Source organism: Mastigoproctus giganteus, chromosome 5 (assembly GCF_048544385.1).
Source record: "Mastigoproctus giganteus isolate SK-2022 chromosome 5, ASM4854438v1, whole genome shotgun sequence".
NCBI lineage: Eukaryota > Metazoa > Arthropoda > Arachnida > Uropygi > Thelyphonidae > Mastigoproctus > Mastigoproctus giganteus.
In genome coordinates, this window is record NC_143579.1 from 172,293,337 (window position 1) to 172,312,170 (window position 18,834).

Below are 18,834 nucleotides of genomic sequence, written 5' to 3' on the forward strand. Positions count from 1 at the left end.
AAATCAGCACAACACAAATTAAATGGAAACTTGGGCAAATTTGGGGGGGGGGGGGTTAAGAATAGAAACCAAATTCAGCAATTTTTTTTTTTTTTTTTACGAAGCATCAACTTTGATGGCCAAAATTCTAACCAACCTGTTAATTATTATTTAAACATAACATAAACTTAAAAGCATTTTAGGGCTAAAACCTTGGGTTGCAAATAAGTTAACAGATATAGCAAACTACTAACGTAGCTAAGAATTGTCATCATTTAAGTATATCCCATTTGGAATAACTTCACGAGTTGCCATGCTTTAGCATTGGAGAAGACTATTGTTTCTTATTCTCAGTGGATACCACCCAGATAGCACCATTTTGAAGCTTATTGGTTTCTCATCGGTGGCTTCTCATGTACCTGCCCACTCACCGATGAGAAGCCAGTAAGCTTCAGGACAGTGCCATCTGGGTGGTGGTGGTGGTAGTATCCGCTGAGAATAAGTAGCAATAGTCTTCTCTAATGGTGAAGCATTACTTATTCGAGGTAGTGCAATATCATGGCAAGTCGTGTAGGTATTCACAATATGAGATAGTCTTAAATGATGCCAATTCCCAACTATGTTAATAATTTGCTGCATACTAAAATAATGCATTTGCACTATGTCAGTTAAACATAACAAACAACGAGGACTTCCTGTTGTTTGGGAAAGTGCTGCTTATTACTAGACAATTTACAATGATTGGTCTCACAATTTGAGTGATGAAATACCTTGCCAAAATATTTATTTATTATTTTTTTTTTAATAGCCAACTTACATTTGCTATTTTCTAATATAAAATAGCAAATGTAAGAATCCTTACTAATCCTTAGTAAGTTACCAAATTTGCTGATTCATCACAGATTGTATAGTCACTATACAGTGAAACATGTAATTACATTGTGTACTAACAGTCAACAGATTGGCACGAACTATTTTGTGTTGTAGCTATTCAGCACTCATGTCACAGTAAATGACACATTCATGTCATCCTTTTTTTCTTTTTTTTCATTGTCTTGGTGCCTAGTTTGGTAGTTGTTTGCCCTAATGTTGTGAATCACTTTATTCCATTCTTAATAAACATTGATCCCAAATACCTAAGCAGTGAAGCAGTCACAGGCATAACGAACAGTGTCCCCAACATTAAATTTTTGGGTGCTCAAATTTTGAGTTTTGGGGTGATTCAGAAGAGTTTGCAATTCCGTGAAAAGCAATATACAGGTAGCAAGAAAGCTGGTAATATCATTACTATTATATCTCGAACAAAAAGTGGCAATCATTGTAGAGGGAGGAAACACAGACTGGGTACAAATCCAGAAAGAAGTAAGGCAAGATTATGTGTTGTCTCTTGTGCTGTACAATCTCTTTCCTGAAACCATTACACACACACACACACACACACACACACACACACACACACACACACACACACACACACACACACACACACACACACACACACACACACAAGAGCCTAAAGAAGAAATTGCTGTTAATGATTCAGTTATCAATAGCCTGCAGTATACAGATGATACTGCCCTCATTGCAACATCAGAGGAAAAGCTACAAATACTCCTCAACAAAGTTGTAACAGCCAGCGAACAGGTAAGCTTAACAGTTAATGCCAAAAAGAGCGAAACTATGGTCATAAACAAAAACACCTTACCTAGAATCAAAATATGCTGTGGCAACTCCCCCATCAAATAATTGAATGGCTTTAAATATCTATGGAAGATCTTCACAAATAGTAATGACCAAGGCACAGAAATCAGAAGCAAAATCGGTATGGCCAAAGAGGTATTTAAGAATCTTAAGAACTTCCCCTGTGACACTAAATTGGATTTCCAGAAAAGATATCAAATGGCCAAATGCTACACATGGAGCACCCTCCTATATGGATGTAAGACCTGGGTCGTGCATAAATCGGGAAACTGGAAGCCTTCAAGGTGAAGATGCTCCAAAAAATGCTCAAAATTCCATGGACAGATCGAGTCACCAATGAGCTGGTCCTTAATGGGGCAAGGACCACAAGAACATTACTAACTACATTTGCAAGGAGGAAGACTGCCTACCTTGGGCATATTATAAGAAGCCCTCAATATGATCTGCAGAGAAAAGAGCAAAGGAAAAGAAAAAAAAAAAAACAAAGGAAAAAAAAGTCACTTGATAACATCAAAGAATGGACATGGGGTCTTTCAACACAAGAACTATTTCACAAAGCAAGGGATAGAGTTGGCTGGATAGTGTTGGTCTCCAACGTTCAAATTAAACACGGAACCTAAAGAAGAATAATAAGAAAAGTAGCAGTAACAACTTTGAGGATTCTGAACCATGTTTTCAGCCATGCAGTAGCATTGTGAGAACAATATAAAAAGCCATAGCATGTTGAAAGATCAATTAGTCCTTAAAATTTAATGAGAGAAATTTAAAAACTCGCAAAAATCATGCAAGGTTTGTATGGCCCAGGCTAACCTTATATAAATAACCCAGCCTAATCACCCTCCCCCCCATCCAAAAAAAGCTCATTATTTAAGTCAGTGATTTAAAAAAAAGAATTGGGTAGCTAACACTGAAGTTGTACTAAATCTGCGTAGCTGATTCTTTACCTTTTGTGTGGCCATTTTCATTTTCACCATACATCTTTTTTGGTTTATTTTATGTTACAAGATATTTTATTCCAAAGGGGACACTTTAGATCTTACTCCACTTATATTTTAAGAGAAAAGTTCTAATCATACTTGTCCAAAAGAATACATTGCCGATTTGTACAATAATTCTTGCAAAAAAAAAAAATCAGTAGCTTGATGATGTTAAGCAAGGACTGACTGTGCACTGTTATTTAACAATGTTAATTTTTTTTTTTTTTTCTCTCTTTCAAAAAAAAAATGCTTCCTTAATTTATTAATGCTTGTTTATTTTATATCATTATTATTTACACACTCAAAATAATATTCCTATTTTTAAATTTAAAAAAAAAAGCCTATTGTTTAACTGGTCATGCATCAAGAGAAAAGAATGCTTCAATGTTTGCCTGTACTCCAATAACAGTAGTGTTAGTAGTAGTAAATGATGCAAGGAAACAAGCTTATATAGCATCAGCTTTAAAAAAAAAAAAAAAAAAAAAATCCTTTCAGTTTATTCCAATTATCCACCCACAACACCATATGAAACTTTGATACAACAATCAGTTACTCAATTTGTCCAAAAACAAATTTTGGCACATCTGTCCTGCAACCTTCCTTTTCAGTTTACATTTAAGTACCCTTATGTGTGTTATCTGAGAAAGAGTGAGGATGCTATCAGCATTTAGTTTACTGAATCCACTTAAAGTCTTAAACACTTCAATCAGATCTCCTCATAGCTGCCTAGTTTCCAGGCAATGCAATTTGCAGAACTGAAATCTTGTATGGTAATAGAACTCTTTAATATTTTGACTAATGTTGTTGCTCTTCTCTGCACACATTCAAACAGATCCATGTTCTTCTTGATATAATGCTTCCAGACCTGTGTACAGTACTTTGAGGAGGCGCCTCCGTAGCCAGGTGGGAAGGAGCAGCAGTGTGTAGCACATGCTTCTTGATTAGACTGGGGTTCGAGCCCACCACCACCAAATACGGAGGATGCGGAAAGGTCAGAGAATGACCACCGCATATCCCAGAGCGATATGGCCTTAGTTGCTAATGCTCCTAAAAACCAAATAACAAACAAACAGTACTTTGAGGTGAGGTTTAATAATTGCCTTATACAATTGGACAATCACCTCCTTGCCCCTTTTGGAAAATTCCTGTATATCATTAACAGAACGTAATGAGCTTTCCTAGCAGCATATTTACAAAGCTCCAAAATCTTAATGTGTGACTGCACAATTACTCCTGGGCCTTTTTAATTCTTCATTAACTTGAGTGTGATACTACACAGTTGATATGCTATTTAAAAAGACATCGTTTAGCTTGATATCGTTAATAAATATTGGAAACATAAGGTTCCTGGTACTGAACTATGAAGAGACTCCACATTAGTCCAAGAAGAGCAGTGCACATCTCCAGTCTGTATGGATCTCCCTAAATCAAAGGATGCTCTCATAATTATAGCCAAGTATTCACTTATCGCTTTTGTTTTCTGTAATACAAGTAGATACCACAGCATCTGATTATGTGTTGATGCCTTGAGATTCCATCATCAGCTGCCTTATTTACTTTTAGCTTCAACAATTTCTCTTCCACTTTCTTCTCAGTTATCTTGGAATCATTTAGATCTGTTATAACTTGGTATACTTCTGGTATTCCCACCCCTAAAACTACTTGACATGTGAATGTAGATTCATTGCTTGTAAACATCTTGAACAGGATCATAAATAGTTATGTCATTTATATCTAGTGAACCCATATGGATCATCCTTTTCCTTCTAGTGTTAACAAGAATTTTTTGCTACTTTTCTTTGCATTGGGTAGATTTAAATCTCTCATGAGATCAAGTTTACTTTGTGTAAACAGCTGTGGTGTGATCCAGAGTTGTGAATTTCTTTGTCACAGTAGTTTATATCATTCTCTAGATCACAAAGGTCAGATTCAAAATCTGATGACAGTTGTTCAAAAACAACTGGTTGAAGCTCTACTAGTAGTACATGTCCATGGGATACTGGCCTTACAGCTTAAAATGTTGTAGTGATACACATTGCTCCTTGTTCTTTGCATTATAACCTGCTACATTTATGGAACAGTAGTAATCGTTAATATCCTGAGGTTTTCATGTATCTTGAGGATGCACAGTGTGGATATCATGGGAATGGCAAATGTCATAGCTTTCTTTTTACCACATTTCCACACTTGCAAGCCCTTCACACATATACAGCACACTTCGTGGGCCTAACTTATATATTGGTCACCTATAAATAAATAATTTTTTATTTAATTCCGAAAATGGGGCATATACATTTTTCATAAATGATTTTATATCCTTCCTTTGTTTTGCCACAAAATAATTTCTGCAAATGCAACAAGTTATATTTGGATTGTTCACACAACTGCAAGCTTCAGTTTTCAAAACACTTGCAACTCATGACAAAGTATGAAAATCATGTTAGAAGCAGATACTAGTTAGCACCACTGCACCAGAAAACAACCGAATGTGGAAGAAACTCCCTCACAGGTTTATTCAGCTACCTGACTTTCAGTTCTCAACATCTATAGTCACAAAGGAAGTAGTATGCATATCATAAGGCCGCCGTAGCTGAGTGGCCATGTGCACGGGTGCATTAGTGCCCGTGACTGCTAAATACGGTGCTGTTTCTTGTATTCTGTCTAACTTGTGAACTCCTGACTGTTTGGTCATCCCAGAGTATAAACAAAAAATTTATTTATTATATATTTGGAATCTGTATCTAATAAAACAGTTCTTAGTGTTTGTGAAAAAGCTCTACATGATAGGTAAAAATATTTGAAGATAATAAAGCACTCAAACTTACATTGGTATAATTATGTTTATTTTTGAATTGGAAATATGAACATAATGGAGTCAAATCTTCACTTCTTCAGTAACAGTTGTCTTTGCAATATCACCATTACAAAAGTTCACTTCAGTCACAAGAAGATGTTGACCAAAGTGATCTTTTGTGACTGATTTTGTACTGCTTGCTTCTGTTGGAACACTTGGCAGCCAAAGCAAAGTGTTGGGGATTTTAAGGCTGCTGGGAATTTTCAGAAATGTCTCAAATGTGGCTGGCCCTCCAAAAATGGTTTGCCAATTAAGATCTGGAGATTTATTAGTGGAGATGAATGAACACAGACATGCTGAGAGACTCTTAAAAATTTCTACCTTTGGTGGAATTCCCATAAAGGTTACCCCACATGCCACCTTGAACTCCTCTAAAGGGGTAATATCAGAATGGGACCTGCTAAATGTATTAGAAGACAAACTTGTCCACGAATTAAACAACCAAAATGTAGTCCGTGCAAAAAGAATTTTTATCAAAAGAGATGGAGATCCTGTCCCTACAGGGACAGGATCTCCATCTCCCCACAACTATAAAACCTGGATACCTCAGATGTCATGTACTACCATACATTCCCAATCTGGTACGGTGCTTCAAGTGCCAAAAATTTGGTCATTCGCAAACCATGTGCAGAGGTGTAGTCACTTGTGGTTTAAAGAACACACACACACATACTGACTGTAACGAGGAAACTCAAAACTGTCCTAACTGTCATGGTAATCATTCTGACTTCTCTAAGGACTGCGAGCAATGGAAACAAGAGAAGAACATTCGGAAATATAAAATAGAGCATAAGGTGTCATATCGAGAGGCAAAGAAACACTTTGCAATTCCTACTGAATCATCTACATACGCCTCAGTTACTCAACGACTACGCTCAGTATCAACTCAAACTGACTGCCCAGTCCCTCCAAATATTTCTATATCTGGTTGGGCTAAATCAATACTATCTTCATCAAAGGAACAATCTCCCTGCAGATATGCAACTCAAGAAGTAAATACACTAGTAACTCCAAATAAATCCAAATCAGCAACCGAAAGAACAGATCAACATTACACTTTATATAGAAAAGATAGAAACGCCTCTAATTCAGCTCATGGAGGAGTGGCAGTCATAGTGAACTCTGTAATTCGCTCTAGACTTGTCTCCATGCATACATCTTTAGAGGCAGTTGCAATTTGTGTCACCATTGGTATAACAGTAACATTAGTTTTGTTGTATCTATCACCAAACCTTACATACATCCTTGCTGATTTAGATGATGTAGTAAGGCAAATACCTGCTCCCTTTTGTATTATAGGTGACTGGAATGGCCATCACTCCCCCTATGGGGTTCTCAACATCTTGACTCTAGAGGACCGATAATAGAAAAATTTTTAGATAAACATAATCTAACTATTCTAAACACTGGTGATCACTGATCCACACATATGTACGTTCACCGTCTGGCTCAAAACATTCTAAGTCCAAACCAGCATGGTTTCCGGAAAACAAGATCTACGCTTGATCTCATTATCAAAGCAGAAACAAATATCCGGAATGCTTTCCTCAGAAATAGCACCTGGTCATGATATGCATTGACATCGCAAAAGCTTTTGATACAACTTGGTGATATGGGATTCTGAAAGGCTTACATAAACCTGGACTTCAGGGTCATCTGCCGAAGTTCATTAAGAACTTTCTAGGAAATAGATAATTTCAGGTCCAGTTCCATTCTTCATTGTCTCGAACACATGTACAAGAAGAAGGAGTTCCCCAAGGTTCAGTGTTGAGCGCCACACTCTTTGCCATTAAGATTGATGCCATAACCAAGTGTATACCTAATACAGTTAACCCATACCTATATACTGACAATCTTGCCATCTCATGTCATTCTCTAAATATGCGACTAATTGAAAGACAACTACGAGGCACCATTAACAAAATAGTCTCTTCGGCCAAAAACAATGGATATCGACTTTCTAATCCAAAAACAACTGCCATACATTTCTGTCGCAAACACTTTGATCCAGACTTTCAGTTAGATTCTCATTGTATTACTTTCCAGCATAGTTCCTTGGTATAATACTTGATAAAAAATTAAACTTCCTGGAACATAAAACACATTCATACGAGTCTTAGAAAACTAAATCTTCTCAGAGTAATTTCTTCAACATCACGGGGTGCAGATCATTATGTGTTGCTATGCTTATACCGCTCACTGATCAGATCCCAGTTAGACTATGGGTATTCTGCATATGACACGGCCAGACCGAGTGCACCGAAATGGTTAGATCCCGTACATCATAGTGCACTACAGGTGGCACTTGGGACCTTTCGCACATCACCAATTTTAAGCCTCTATGCGGAATCCTACAAACCTCCGCTCTATCTTCGACGACAAGTTCTGATACTAAATTATGCAGCCAAAATCAGCAGTCTCCCACATCCTCCCATGTGGCAATATCTCTTTACGCCTAAATGGAGTGACCTCTATGAAAGTAAACCACGGCTCAATAAACCATCTGGCATTAGGCTTCAAGCTCTTATCACAAGCTGGGACCTGAATTTTACTAACACACTTCAGGATACTAGCATGGAAACCCAGCCATGGCAAACGCTCCGAATACATATTGATAGACACTTTCAGCAATGGGGAAAGAATATCCTTCCAGATTCCAACATTAGGCAAATTCGTATGACCCATTCCTCTGAGTTTAGAACTTCAAATATATACAGATAGATCCAAAACTGGTAGTAAAGTTGGTGCTGCTGTAGTATTACCAAATGTCACAATCTCCAGACAGCTCCCGTCAGAATACAGTATTTATACCTCACAATTATATGGTATTGTTCTAGCCCTAGAGAATATAAAAGAAGAGTCGTATACCAAATCCATCATATATATGGACTCATTAAGTGCTATTAATGCTCTACAGTGTAAATTCTTCCCTAGTCATCCTCTGGTACAGAAAATTTGGGCACAGTTGCTAGAACTTCATGGACAACTCGTAATATTTTGTTGGATCCCTGGACACATTTGAATCCCAGGAAACAAACAAGCATATTTACCTGCTAAATGTGCAACAAATGTGATACCACCTAATTTCAGGACTCCTTATATTGACCATAAATCCATTATCAAAAAGACGTATAAAGAACAGTGGACACTCATGTGGCAAGATCAAGCAAATAATAAACTTATTGAAATTAAGAGAGAACCCAAAAAAAAGGATGAAACCATCCTAGCCAGATTACGCATTGGTCTTACATTCCTCACTCATAGCTGCCTACTAACAAACGATGATACTCCACAATGCAGTAACTGCTTATGCTCATTAACAGTGAAACATATCATCGTAGAATGTCCGCTATAACTGAAAGAACGGAAACTACTTTCTTCTCTCATTTTCATAACTGCAACCAGTTATCATTACAGCGTGTTCTAGGAGATCGCGAGGACATGGGTGACATTTTTCTCATATATTCTCATTTTTCATATATTGTGATAAATAAATATCACAATATATGAACCATATCACTTGTAAGAGAAATGAAGAAGATATTAGACAGTAATTAGTGCATTATAGCTTAAGTTGCTGATGCACCAACAAATCTAACAACAACCACCTCCGATGCCCTTTCCACCAAATCTGTTTCGCCAGCCTCTTTTTCTACCAGTAATCATATCTTTTTTTAAATATTTTTAGGAGCAGAGACGACTAAGGCCATGTTGCCCTGCATATATTGTCTATAAATTGCGTGTGTCCTGAGTTCAATTTTCTGTTTTGCTGGACGAAAAACATGCTACCCTCACCTGAGACTGACTAACTCAGCCACGTTGTAAAAAAGACCCATAAATATTACTCAAACTCAGCTCTTTTCCACCTGTTGTGGGAAGGAGGGCAATTCTATCAACTGTGCTACCCATGAGGGCTTCATTAGTCATATCAAAACCTTGCCCTCCTACAGACGTGGCAAGTTCTACTATCGCACCAATTCCGTTTTCTGCCAGTTCGACCATATTTCCTGACTGAACCAACTCTAGCCATACATTTTTCCACACGCATTTAACTTTGATGGTTTTACTTCTTTCAGCAATAAACCTATGATTCTGATACAGTCCACAATTGAGAAATTAATCTGACATTACCTTAATAGATTCGTAATCAATTTTTTTCCAAAATCCATTATAACGATTTTCTGATGTAATTAGCTTTAAAAGGTGGATATAATGCCTTGATCCAATGGCTGAATGAAAGAAGTTGTGTTAACCTAGTATAACTGTGGTGGTAGGAACATAACTTCAACGTTTGGATGACTTAAATCTTTTGAATGGCCTGGTGTGCTATCCAATAGTAATAAAACTAAATCTAGATGAAATCTAGATTTTTCCACAAGTTCAATAGCATTGAACGTAACAAGGGGATTTCCCAACAAAATAAATACAGGGATTTCTCAATTTTTTTTTTTTTTTTTTGACTAGTGGGTCAATGGTGGGGATTCAAAAAGAGTGGAAATGTTGAAAAATTACATCTAATATAAGCTCTAAAATACCCTGTTATGTGAGGTTTGCTGAAATTCTCTAACCGTGTTGGAGCGAAACTGTGTTATATGAGTATCATGTTGTGCAAGGATTGCCATAATTTATCAATCATGTTAGAGCGAAACCATGTTGTAGAAGTACTGTGCTATACGGGGGGGCGGTGCCTGTATATCTGTAACATCCACCATGCAATTGATCAATGTGGTGGGGAGAAATTCTCTGAAAGGTGGAATTTAGTGTTTCTGAAAATCTTATCCAATTTGCCTTATTAATATTATATCTGGTTATGTCATATACTGGGAGGGTGGTTTGATCTAGCTAACATACCAGTTGGGATGTAATTGAATGGTGGTTAGACATAGTTCAGGCCTCCTGCACTTTCCAGTTTGTTATTTTGTTTGCCATGGCTGTTATGGTCATAGTTATGTCAATTGCACTCTCATGCAGCGTACTACAGTGTGTGGCTGGTTTAAGACTAATTTATGATGTGGCTATGAAATCCTCCATGTCCTCTCAGTTTCAGTTGCCCATTCTGTTAGGCCTGTTTGATGTGGAACTTTGAAAATGATGACTACCATAGTGGTGACCTGCAGTTTGCATTCAAGGATACCTACCAGAGTTGACTAATATGTAGGTTAGTGCAGATGCATCATTTTAACATAGCTATCTACCAAAGTAGTTAAATTAATTAATTAAATTGGCTTCGTTTTGGTTATATCTCATATTGTGACTGCCTTCACAACGAGTTGCCATGGTATTGTACTACCTCGAATAAATAACACTTCACCAGTGGAGAAGACTATTGTTATTTATTCTCAGTGGATACCACCACCCAGATGGCATTGTTTTTCAAAGCTTACTACTTTACAGTTAAATTAATACTTTATAATGGATACCAGAGTTTTACCACCAGGTAGAGAAGTTCTGTTTATAGGTATTGTACATAAGGACTTATGTCCTCTCCTGGTCTGCAGTAAAGTGAAATTATATGTAGGCTTCCCTAGGGAAAGTAATTTGGGCACAGGCTGCTGTAGGAGTACATAACGTGCTGATCTTGGTTACTGTTAAAGTAGTATTTCTGATTAGTAAGGCTGCCCATGAAGTATCTGTGGTTGCCTCGATGATTCTATGTGTTCAAGGATACAGGCTATGTCTGTTTCTTGTTCTTCCATGATGAATTTGAGTTGGTCTCCAGTTGCATGATCTCTCTGTGCATTGAACTGTAGCAATATCACTGCCTCGTAACTATTATGATTGTAAAGTGTACTCATAATCTATTTTCCGTTTTAGCTGTTAACAGCTTTTAATGTCAATAGGACATTTTGATCTCTAACAGAGTGGTTGTAGGAGAGCCAAGCAGTTTTGCCTCCTGTATTTTTCTATATTAGTATTAGTAATGGCCAGATGGTGCAAGGAAGCCTTACCAAAAAAAAAAAAAAAAAGTATATAAAATAAATAATTAAAAATAATAAAGGAAAAGAAAATAAACAACCTATGCATTTCCCTCCTCCTGTAGTAACTATCCAGCACTGACCTTTGAATTTCCTCAAACTGTCAGCCTCAGCCATCATGTAGGTAACTTATTTCAGTAATTTATAACTCACTGGCTAAAATAAAACTTCCTGCAATACAATCTAAACGTCTTCCCCCATAATTTGAATTTATGACCCCTAGTTCTAGAATCAATTAAAACCTTGAAAATTTTGACCTTATTCATTTTACTTATGCCTCTCAGAACCTTAAACACCTCAATCAAGTCTCCTCTAAGGTGCCTAGTTCATATTCAGTCTTTCCTCATATGGATGCTCTTTTGTCACTCTCACCAAGCGAGCCACCCATCTTTGGACCCTTTCAAGAAGCTCAATGTCTTTTTTTTAGGTGCAGTCTCCATACATGAACAGTTTTCCAAGTGTGGTCTAACAATAGCCTTGTATAATGGGATTATGATGTCCTTATCTCTGCTAACAAATATTCGATAAATCATCGATAGAACACCATGGGTCATTCTTGCAACCTGTCTACAGTGCTCAGAGAACTTCATGCTTGACCATATTGTAACTCCCAAGTCCCTTTCTTCCACTACTGACTGGTTCAACTACACCAAGTGTATAAGTTATTTTGCAGTTACTGTTCCTCAAGTGTAAGACCTCGCATTTTGCTGAATTAAAGCATAGCTGCCACTTCTCTGACTGACTATCTCTGAAGTCTATCTAGGTCACTCTGAAGAAGCTCTGCTTGGCAATGTTTATTAATTACTCTACCGACCTTTACATCATCTGTAAATTTAGACATCACACGCTCTATCCCTTCATCGATGTCATTTAAGAAAATCAAAAACAACAGTGGTCCCATTACTGATCCTCAGGGAAACCCACTTCTTACATTAACCCAGTCTGAGGAATAACCATTTATCCCAACCCTCTGCTTCCTTCCCTAAAGCCATCCGGCTATCCATCTAAGGATTTTACCTGTGATTCCAACCTGTTCCATCTTATAAAGTAACTCCTCATGTGTGACTGAGTCAAATGCTTTGCAGAAATCTAAATATACAATGTCAAAATTATTCCCTAAATCCAGCTCATGAGTGATCCTGTCAAAATAGCTAACCAGATTTGTTAAACATGATTTTCCCTCTACAAAACCATGCTGTGTGTCTTTCAGAATTCCATTTCTATCTAAATGATCCTGAATTCCATCCTTGATCATTGCCTCCATTTTTAATGGTTCAATGCACTCATTTGCTGCCGCCCTTAAAATTATAGGATATATGCCATCAACCCCAGGAGCCCTACTTGCCTGTAGGTTCGAACAATTTTTCCTTAAATAATCACGTGAGCAGTATCATTAATTACATATTTTTCAACTTCACTGCCATAATTTCTCATTGACATAAGAATTTTTCTTCTGTAAATATCGATGCAAAGTAACTGTTAAGTTCATCTGCAACATTAGCTGAGGTATCTAATACTATCCCACGTCCGTTACGTAAGAGTCCTATCTAATTTGTCCTTCTCTTCTTTGCATATATATATGTGAAGAATTCCTTATTTCTCATTCTTTGTAGTCGTGGCCCACACTGACCGCAGTTCTTTTTGGAACATGTGTGAGAAGTGTGCCTGAACCTCAGGCCACTGTAGCAGTTAGGTATTGGGAAGTGCTCCTTGTACTTATGGCTACCCCATCCAATGTAAATTTTCTGTTTTAAAACAATTTGCCATATTCTTGGGGATAATTCCACAATCCAGTTGCAAGTTTGCTTAGTTCTTGTTCTGGTGTTATATTTCAATTGGAACTCATTTGCTAGTTCATCCACTGTCATAAATTCCTGCAAGTTTTAGTATATACCTCTGTTAGTATTTCTGTCTTGGTTTTGTCTCAGTTTAAATCAAATATGATAATGTTAGTCCCTCTGTTTTTGCATCTGTCAACTTTCAGCCTCATCTTAGACACCATTGGGATTTGTCTGATTTTTTTCTGCTTCCTCTTTGTTGGCTATTTGTATTACAATTCCAGTTTGCCTTGTCTTTCTAATTCCTTGAATTTTTGCATTTTTAAATTGATCCTCCAGGTTTTTTGTGAAGGCTCGTTTCACATCCTCACTGAAGTCTAACTTTGAAGCCTCTGTGGGTCTAATGATCAAAATATTATCTTCCTTATGTTTAATTACCTTCTCCTGTTTCTTTGCTTTGTTTCCAGCCTGATTAGCTTTCAGTACCTGGGTGTGATTTACTTATGAGACTCTGTTTCAGTTTCCTTAGTTCCCAATTTAGTTTTTTTTCCAGATCCTTAAAACTAAATCAGTTACAACTTTTTCTGGAACAGTCCAGTATCCAGTGATATTTTTCATTACTGTGGTTGTAATTCTGCCAGTCTGTTTCTCAATTTAGTGCCTCCAGTTTCAATCTGACCCTGACAATTTTATCTAAGGCAGAGCATGCTGCCTGGATTGTGGTTGTTATAGCCTCTGTGGTGGGGCTTTCTTGATTGCCTTCTTCCCTTTTAGGCAATTCAGTCTCAGAACCTGAGTCACTTTTTGGTGTTTTCATCCTTGCCCTTCTGTCCCAAGACAGAAGATTGGGAGATTCAACGGTTGGCTATATTAATTCATCATATATTTCATTAACAAAATAGCTATTTTGGATGATGTTTACTTGCAAAGGTGAGATTGTATTTCCCACCTAAATGTTGTTATATATAACACTAACAAATAGCAAAATAAGAGTGGAATTTGTATTCCTGAAACCTATTACATTCACCCTTATTTTTTTTACTATATTAACTTCCATACTGAGTCCTTTAGGTGATGTGGACATGAAAATGAATGCCTGCAACAAAACAGGTAACCCTTATAAAGCAACAATGGCACCCAAAGATTACAGTACCATTGTTGCCCCTTAAAGGCTGAGAAAGCCCAATTCAGTAAAACCTGATTAAATAAATAACAGTATTTACCTACAAGTTGAAATTCATATTTCAATCAAGAAAATATAAGAAACGCTCAGTGATGATCGACGATTTTTTTACTTCATTGGACGAAGGATGCTGTACAGTCAGTCCTCGTATAGCATGATAGTTGTGTTCCTAGAAACCCTCGTGCAATATAAACAGGCCCTATGGGAAAAATAGGTTAGGTGCCGACCACCCAAGGTTGAACACACATTTGTAACCAAAACATTACCAAACACAATACATAATCGTAATAAAATACTTACATATTTTATTGACTATTACGTAATAAAATATTCCTAATGCTTTTGCTTCTATCGTAAGCAAACTTGTTTTTTGTTTGATTTTTCTATCCAAACAGATGACAGCCATTCCATCTCTTCCAATTCTTTGTGTCTTAATCTAATGGATTTTAATTACACTTTGAGTTGTTCCTGCTATGAAAGTTTTTTTTTTTTATTTTCTCTGCATTCTTTGTAATTCCCGGCGTTGCCTCATTTAGGTCTGTAGCACGTGCAATATCACATGGTCTTTCATTTCGCTCAAAGCGTTTCACAATTTCATATTTTTCTCTATCGATAGAGGCGGGCTGGCCATAAGCCTTACTGGGAAAACCCCGGTGGGCTGGAGGCCGGTGTGATTTTGGCCATAAACCACAGTATGAGGCCACTACAAATTTTCCCGGGTAAGAATTTTTGACCCAATCCACCTCTGTTTATCGATATTGTTTTTCCTTTTCTCTCTGAATCTGCAGTGTCTCTACCAGGACACTTCCTTTTCACATCTTTTAAGTATTTTACTCATTTTTAGGGAATAAAGCACAATTACAAAACGAGGAGGCACGCTTGATACACATAAACAAAGCTGCGCACGTGTAGCAACTGAATAAACAACACCATAAAGGCAGAGATACACTATTAACACCTCACATTTTACTAAAGCACATTTCTAGGGGTTATTACCATAAAACAATAAAAACAATTTCCAGTTGCGTTTCTGCTAGTGGAATCTGTTATAAACTGGTAGTAAACTCAATCTAATTGCATTTGCGATTATACCGATAGCTGGAATTGTGTTGGTCTTTATGTTATTATGGTGAAATGTGTTTCCCCTTCACTGATATAAAAAACATTAATACATTTTCAGAATCTTCTCTTCATTCCTATCGTGTTGTGTTCGACTGCCATTTCTTGTAAACACAAAGGCGAATCGTGCATAAGCGAATTCGGTTCGTGTTATATAAGATATCGTTCCCCTATTTATAAATCATGTATGATTGAATTCGTGTAATGTAAACACGTGTTATACGAGGACTGACTGTATACAGCAAGTGCTGTCTTCAAACAAAGACTCCCCTACTTGGAACCGGCCACTATTTACAATCGAGTGGACCAATTGAGTGCACATCTACACTCAACAATGTCCACAGACGAATTGCATATGGGTATCAATTACTATGTGGTACCACACTCATGGAAAATGAAAAACACCTGGGAGTAATTGTGCAGCCGGATATGAAGTTCTTTGAGTAGTGAAGATAGACTGTCAGGAGTTTTATCAATGATATATCCGGGAATTTTGCTAGTAGAGATAAGGAGATGATTATCCCCTTGTGCACAGCAGTGGTTAGGCCTCATTTTCAGAAGGATATAGGTCACCTGGATGTAGATCTGTTGGAACAGGTGCCCTTCTTCCTCTTGTTTTGGCTATACACATGAAGGAGCACAAATTCAAATTGATGAAGGATGTTGCAAGATAGATTTGCAGAAATTGTCCTTCATCCAAGTGTATACTGCATATGAGAAGTAACAGGCAGAATTGTGGCAAACTGAATAGAAATGGGGTTAGTGAAGTTAAAATAAAAAAAAGCAGAAACTGATAACATGGTTGTTGAAGGCTATAAACACATTGGTGGACTTGGTTTGATTGGTTTGCTGCTGTCTGGCAAGGGTGTCTTGGATTTTCACATATCTAGTGTTTCTTCTACCTATGCCACCAGTAGAATCGCTTGATGTGTGTGTGAGAGGGAGATGGGGAGGGTTAGGGTACTACCATGGTGAAGGATCTTCAGGGTTCCTGGTCGCAGACACCTTCTGTAATATCTGCGGTTGTGGAAGGTGGCAATACAGGGAAGTTAGTGCATCTGCCAATATTTTTGTTGATGTTGACACCTGGGCTAAGTTAGATGGCCGAGGCTTCTAAAAATCTATTCTGGAAATTATTGTGAGACTTGAAGGAGAAATTGCTTCCGGAGAGAGAGTTCTAGAAGGCTGGCCCATCCAGTATTGCCAGAAATCTATAGGTCTCCCATCCACATCCAGAGTTTCTTCTACTGGCACTTGGAAGGGGGGGGGAAGGCAAAAAACTATGATTGCAGTGTGTTTAAGATTATGTGCTCTGAAATGTGAAAATATGACTCTCTTATGATATCTCCAAAATCATTGCCTTAGATTGCTGCACTGTCATTCAGAAAAAATTCTACAGACAGCAATCAGAACAACTAGCAGAGTGAGATGCTTCACCTTGTTCCATGCAGTTAGATTACTTAAAACATGCTCATTCAAATTTTTAGATAGACAGTTCTAATAACATCAAAAATTTGGGTATAATACGTTTTCATTATGATTCCAGTAGAACTTGCATTGATGTAATATTTAATCAAAGATGCTAAGGCTTCATTTCTTGGTCATAACAATGAGCTGTGTACCTTACTAGATCGGTGATCCAGCCACATGCTTATAAACCACACCCTGACTTTAAATGCACCGGTTTTGAGGAAAAAAGTGTGATAGTGTATTCTTGTTGTAATTATAAAACTGCTGTTGGTTACTGGGTCTTACTAATTTAATATTGCAAATAGCAACAGCTTCTTTTTAAATGAAGTTAGTTATTTAAAAATAAGGTATTTATCTACTGTATCATATTTCTGAATGTGTGTTTTTTTTTTTTTTTTTTTTTTTTTTTAATATATGATACTGTGTTTCATATAAATAAAATATGCATTGAAAACTGTTATCTGTGGACAAATATTGTTACTTTTATCATATATTGCATTTCATATATTTATTATTGATTTCAAACTTTATATTTAAATAAAATATAGAAACAAGATTTTACTATGCCATAAACTCCCTGCTTATAGCACTCCCCTCACCTACTTTTAACACTTTTTTTTTCCTTGGCTCTATGATCAATTTACTTTACTGCTCCCATTTAAATGCTTTCCCTCTCAACTTTTCTTTCCCCCTTCTTCGTTTTGGAGAAAGGGATGATAGAGACTAAATTCTAGAATCATTTATGATGCTTTTTTTTTTTTATATATATATCTAACTTGAAGCTTTGCAAGTAAAAGGGCTATTCAAGACTTGCCTGTGATGTCATTTGTTTATTTAATATTTAATTCTAAGCTTTGGAAGTAGAATGTTTACTCTTTACAATTCATTTGTCTGACCCTTTATTGTTTCATTCACAGGCTCCTCATTTTTTTTTTTTTTTTTTTTTTTTACATTAATGTTGTTTGTCCACTTTCCTTGCTTTTTGTGCATGTGTGTTCAACATGGCATCAATAGCTGTACATGTTGGCACTAATGACATTAAGAGGAGGAGATCTGCAGGCTTTACTTAACAAGTACAAGTAACGTGTAATTGTTAAGTACAGGTTACTTAAAAAGGGGGTATATGATGAGAACCATGTCAATCAATTCAGCCCTGGAGAGATTGTGCAAAGCTCATGGAGTAGAATTTTTCTCAGTGTGATCTTGCTTGTTAGCAGGAGAGATTATTTCTACAAGAATCGGATACACTTAAATAGAAGGGGTGCAAAAATATTGCTGATGCCATTGAGGCAGTAGTAGGCATGTCGGGAAGCTTCTAACTAGGGGAGATTCACAGACTATCAGAATAACAGTGGCTGCAGGAAGAGGTGAAAGTGATCCTTGCACTGCTCTTACTGGAATGAGCAGCAGCCTGGGAACCAAGGTACTCAGGATTTCAAGAACAGCTGGAAGTCATCATGGAATAAGTAAATACATGGGTTGTCTTCGGGTAACTAAGAATAAGAATAAGTGTTTGTATACTTGCATGTACACCAATGCTAGGAGTATAGTAAATAAATTTGATGAATTTGAAGTGCTGGTCAAGACATCAAAAGTGGATATTGTTGGGATATCAGAGATGTAGTGCCACGCGAATATAAGAAGTGCAGAATTTGGATTTAAGGAGTACAATGTGTAGAGAAAGGATAGATGGGACAGGAAGGGAGGAGGGGTTATGCTGGAAGTGCATCCAATTGACATTGGTGGATAATGCAATGTTGAGTCAGTGTGGTGTGACATAAGCACTGGGAAAGAGAAA

The 18,834-nt window shown here is 37.1% G+C and overlaps 1 protein-coding gene across 2 annotated transcripts in view; it reads left to right on the forward strand.

Moving 5' to 3' along the window:
- thoc5 (THO complex subunit 5) overlaps nucleotides 1–18,834 on the forward strand; it is a 388,780-nt gene that overhangs the window by 282,768 nt on the left and 87,178 nt on the right. The gene's annotated exons all lie outside the window — the stretch shown is intronic.